The sequence below is a fragment of the Solanum stenotomum genome, chromosome 7, assembly GCF_019186545.1.
Source record: "Solanum stenotomum isolate F172 chromosome 7, ASM1918654v1, whole genome shotgun sequence".
Taxonomy (NCBI): Eukaryota; Viridiplantae; Streptophyta; class Magnoliopsida; order Solanales; family Solanaceae; genus Solanum; species Solanum stenotomum.
Window position 1 is genome coordinate 17,856,140 of NC_064288.1, and position 6,133 is coordinate 17,862,272.

General features: G+C 33.6%; 1 pseudogene; it reads left to right on the forward strand.

Annotated features, from left to right (window-relative positions):
- The first annotated feature begins 2,848 nt into the window (after positions 1 to 2,848).
- LOC125871362 (phenylalanine ammonia-lyase-like) lies at positions 2,849 to 5,697 on the forward strand (annotated as a pseudogene).
- The last annotated feature ends 436 nt before the right edge of the window (positions 5,698 to 6,133 follow it).

Here is a 6,133-nt window from a genome sequence, read left to right on the forward strand (position 1 = left end):
CGGAGGTCGGAATTTCAACATTACAAAAATAGAAATACCGACCTCCAGAGGTCGGAATTTAAAAAAATGAATATTCCGACATAAAATAAAAACCGACCTCGAGAGGTCAGTAAATACCGACCTCCAGAGGTCGGTATTGAATAGCGACCAAGCTTTTTCCGACCTAAGCTGGGATGTCGGTTTTAGGTCGGTATTTCAAGGAAAACCGACCTCCGGAGGTCGGTATTTTTAGGTCGGTATTCACAGTTTTTTTAGTAGTGTCATTTAAAATTTATCATTTACAAAATAATTTTTAAATTCAGTAATATAGAATAAACATTTACATTTGGTCCCTACACTAAATTAAAATCTAATAACTATAAAAAATAGTAACATTAATTGAAAGTCCTATATATTTATGTAAGTATACATTTATTAGAAATTCAGCAACTGCACATTAACTTTTTAGTTATAACATTATAATTCTCTTAGTTATTACTAATTATTGCAAACGGTATTCAAACTCTTTTACATTCTTAGCTATAATATTATGAATTCTATTGTTATTACATTAATTATTTCTATCTTTCATCTTTCCTTATACTAAATTATGACCAATAATTTTTCATATTATTATACCGCCCCTATATATGGGATAACACGGTTTTGTTATTTTTTCTTTGACAAATCATGCTTGGTTGAATAAATTGAAAAATCGTTTACAAGTATATGAACTATATCTTTGTTGGGTGTAAGATGAACAAGTGATTATATATATGATTTCACAGATAGAATATATTCTTTAATTTTAATTTTTAGTTTTTCCGGTTAAAAAAAGGAAACCTTTCTGAGTTAACTATGAATAGTCAGATAACTATCTGTATATAAAATACAAATTAATATATAGAAAATAGTTCTAAAAGATAAAATGTAGTTGTTCTCTTCACATATTCATATAACATCTAAACAGTTTAATATAGAATACACGTGCAAAGCACATTTGGTTAGATTACAAAAAAAATACATAACAAATATCGTCTATAAGGTAATTTTAGTGAGATACGACTAATTACATGATTTAACCTCATCAAATTGAAATAAATATATGCATTATTACATTTAACTAATAAATTTTTCATTCACCATCTTCATAGGTTCGCGTGAAAAAGAAATATATATGACGATCCACATTGAACATTAGCAAAATAATCTACAATATTATTTTGTGTTAAGCTTATTATTCAAATCTTCACTTAAATAAGCAATACTATTTACCATAACATATATTTTCTGAATTGGTAATCACGTGCGTGTCAAAAAACTAGTATATATATATATATATATATATATATATATATCATGAAACCATTCTAAGAAATATGATGTATATAAATTGTATAGATGTTTTATGTATATTTTTGTATAATTGGATGAGGATCCTTCGTGGACATTTGATAAAGTTAAAACGAGATAAATGTGCTTCTAATAATAAGGCACTTTATGTGGTCTCATACAATTAAACAAACAAACAACTTGATCAAATTTTATCAATATGACCTTTACAATATTTAGAAGCAAATTAAATAAGAAAACAATTCATATTTTGGGTTAAAGACAAATTCTAATGTTTGATAAAGTGAATGATATCAATAAATTTCTATATTTTGAAGTAGATAGGGACCATTTTGTTGTCACTTACCTCTCATTTGTAAGTGCATGTAATGTGGACACAATTATGATTCATTTTTCTTCACATTTCTTGTGAAATTCTTGGAAAGAGCGGGGAAGAGGGTGTTAAAATGTTAGACTCAAATAGACTCTGGTTGCTTGACCCTATTTTATTTTTTTCCTTTAGTCATATCTTCTATTCAACTTTACATGAACTTTGAACTCAAGGCCAATAATGGAAAGGTTGTTAAACCTTTGAAACTTTTCTTTAATTTATAATCGAAGTTTCGTAGTCTATTACAAATTTTATTTTAATTGTATGATCTTTTTTATACGAGATTGGTAAAATAACACAAGAGATTGGTAACTAAAACCTACATTAGATTTTTGCAGTGGCTAATGTTATAATTGGAGGAGGATGTTTAAGTTTCTTTGTATATTTTGTAACAGTGGGCTAAGTTGTTAAATCCCAAAAACATTTCTTTAATTCATCATATATAATTGAAGTTCTGTAATCGATTGCAAATGTTATTTTAATTATATGTTCATTTTCATAAAATATCAATAAAAAAATACACAAGAGATTATCGACTATTGATGGATATATTTGACAAATTATGCTTGTGTTCCTTCGTGAACATTCAATAAAGTTGAAACGAGATAAATGTACTTGCAACAAGACACTATTTGGTCTCATACAATTAAACAAACACCAACTTGCTCAAATTTAACATGACTAGTACAATATTGAAAAGCAAATTAAACAAGAAAGCTATTTGTAAATGCATGTAATATAGACATAATTATTTTGATTCATTTTCCTTCACATTTCTAGTGAATTTCTTGGAAAGAGAAGGGAAAAAAGGTGTTAAAATGTTGACTCTAAATAGATAGTGTGGTTGCTTGACCTTTTTTCAACAGATATAGTCAAGGTCATAATAATGGACTAAGGTTGTTAAATTTTATAACTTTTCTTTAATTTATAATCGAAGTTCATAGTTTATCTCAACCGTTAATCTCAATTAATATCAGTGGCCAAAATTAATCTTCCAACAACAACCATTTTAGTCTTTTCCTAGCAACCCCCTCTCACATATTTTGTTTACCAACCATCATTTGTTCTTCTCTATTTATACTCACAACATATCCCATTACCACAACAACAAAAAAAAAAAAAGGTTTTATAAGTTCTCAACATTTTTTTGTATAAATAAACTCTCATTTTCTCTTCACTAAAATTCCTTCATTACAAAGCTAACCATTTTCTTGATCCAATGGCATCACCAATTGCACAAAATGGACATGTTAATGGAGAAGTACAAGAAATGGCAATGAATTTGTGCAAGAAATCATCAAGTCATGTGCATGATCCATTGAATTGGGAAATGGCTGCTGACTCTTTACGAGGGAGTCATTTGGATGAAGTGGAAAAGATGGTGGATGAGTTTAGAAAGCCAATTGTCAAACTTGGGGGGTGAAACTTTGACTGTTGCACAAGTTGCATCCATTGCAAATGTTGATAACAAAAGTAATGGGGTCAAAGTGGAACTTTCTGAAAGTGCAAGGGCTGGTGTGAAAGCTAGTAGTGATTGGGTTATGGATAGTATGAGTAAAGGTACAGATAGTTATGGTGTCACTACTGGATTTGGTGCAACATCTCATAGAAGAACAAAAAATGGTGGTGCCCTTCAAAAGGAACTTATTAGGTAAACTATTTTTTCTATCAGTATATATACACTAATAACGTAAAGAATTTTTATATATATTGCTTATCGACTACCTTGAGTGCTCCATCTCGGGTCATAGACATCATGCTCTATTGAAAAAGTTTTTTTATTTTCTTTTGAAGATGAGATACATTTTTATGTTATTTGTTTTCTATTTATAACATTCTAGCCATAGTTGCTTATAAATTAGATGTAAGCATTCTAAGTAACAAATTTGATTTATTGCATCTTCTAAAATTAAAAACAACACTTGTACGGAGGCAAGATTTATAGTTAAAAATGTCAACACATGTGTAACAAATTTGGACTTTGTATGTTTAGTGTGATATTACGCAAAGGGGTTTCGGATGAACTCCCTCCGCCCTCTGATTGGTAAAATTCAGTTCAAAATCTAATGTTGATGACACTGATTTTGCAGGTTCTTGAATGCTGGAGTTTTTGGCAATGGAACAGAATCATCTCACACATTGCCACATTCAGCAACAAGGGCAGCTATGCTTGTTAGGATCAACACTCTGCTTCAAGGCTACTCTGGCATTAGATTTGAAATCTTGGAAGCAATTACTAAGTTGATCAACACCAACATTACCCCGTGTTTGCCCCTCCGTGGCACGGTCACTGCCTCGGGTGATCTTGTCCCTTTGTCCTACATTGCTGGTTTGCTCACTGGCAGGCCTAACTCCAAGGCTGTTGGACCCAATGGTGAGAAGCTTAATGCTGAGGAAGCTTTCCACATGGCTGGTGTTAGTGATGGATTTTTCGAGTTGCAGCCTAAGGAAGGACTTGCACTTGTGAATAGTACAGCAGTTGGTTCTGCTATGGCGTCGATTGTCCTGTTTGACTCCAACATTCTTGCTGTTATGTCTGAAGTTTTATCAGCAATTTTCGCTGAAGTAATGAACGGAAAGCCAGAATTCACTGACTATTTGACACACAAGTTGAAGCATCATTCTGGTCAGATTGAGGCTGCTGCTATTATGGAACACATTTTGGATGGCAGCTCTTATGTCAAGGCAGCTTAGAAGCTCCATGAAATGGATCCTCTTCAAAAACCAAAGCAAGATCGTTATGCTCTTCGGACATCACCACAATGGCTTGGCCCTCAAATTGAAGTCATCCGTGCAGCAACTAAGATGATCGAGAGGGAGATTAACTCAGTGAACGACAATCCATTGATCGATGTATCAAGAAACAAGGCCTTACATGGTGGCAACTTCCAGGGCACCCCTATTGGTGTCTCCATGGATAATACAAGATTGGCCCTTGCATCAATTGGAAAATTGATGTTTGCCCAATTCTCGGAGCTTGTCAACGACTATTACAACAATGGTTTGCCATCTAATCTCACAGCAGGAAGGATTCCAAGCTTGGACTATGGTTTCAAGGGAGCTGAAATCGCAATGGCTTCTTACTGCTCGGAACTTCAATTCTTGGCAAGTCCAGTGACTAACCACGTCCAAAGTGCCGAGCAACACAACCAAGATGTGAACTCTTTGGGCTTAATCTCAGCAAGGAAAACAGCTGAGGCTGTCGACATTTTGAAGCTAATGTCATCAACCTATCTTGTGGCTCTTTGCCAAGCTATAGACTTGAGGCATTTGGAGGAGAACTTAAAGATTGTTGTCAAGAACACTGTTAGCCAAGTAGCCAAAAAGACTTTGACAATGGGTGCTAATGGTGAACTTCATCCAGCAAGATTCTGCGAGAAGGAATTGTTACGAGTCGTGGACAGGGAATACATGTTTACCTATGCTGATGACCCCTGCAGCTCCACCTACCCTTTGATGCAGAAGCTGAGACAAGTCCTTGTTGATCATGCAATGACGAATGGTGAAAGCGAGACGAATGTCAACAGCTCAATCTTCCAAAAGATTGGAGCTTTTGAGGACGAATTAAATGTTGTGTTGCCTAAAGAAGTTGAGAGTGCAAGAGCTGTTGTTGAAAGTGGCAATCCTTCAATTCCTAACAGGATCACAGAATGCAGATCATATCCATTATACAGGTTTGTAAGGAAAGAAGTTGGAACAGAACTGTTGACAGGTGAAAAAGTTCGATCACCCGGGGAAGAAATAGATAAGGTGTTCACAGCATTTTGCAATGGACAAATCATTGATCCATTGTTGGAATGTCTCAAGAGCTGGAATGGTGCTCCTCTTCCAATCTGCTAGATGTTTGTCAAGTGTTAATTTTTCAAATTCTTTGTTTACTAGAATCAGAATAATGTTATGAACTTATATAATTTTTTTTCTTCTTTTGGACTGTTTGTAATATTGGCTCAACTAAGGTGCCAAGTCTATCCCAATATGAGAATCAGATCTTCTGACATAGAATATATAGATTAGTTGTCATGACATAAAAGAAGCTGTTGTAAGATTTCCAAATTCTATGGTCATTCAATTTCTACAACTTTAAAGGTCATAATTCATATCTTGTGTTTGTGATACTACAGTTTTGCTAAGAACAAACAGCTAAAAAAATGACATATTTCTTAAATATGCAGCGGAATGGCCTAGGAGGCTCGTGTACACTCCCTACTAAGAGCCTGTTTGGATGGGCTTTTAAGCTGGTCAAACTGGCTTAAAAGCCAGTTTTTGACTTATTAGAGTGTTTGACAATTATCAAAATGACTTATTTTAAGTAAAAAATGACTTATTTTAAGCCAAAAGCTAAAAGCTAGGGGGGGGGGAGCTTTTTTTTTTTTAACTTAAAAGCACTTTTATGTTGACCAAGTATATTACCTTTTTGCCCTTAATTCTTTT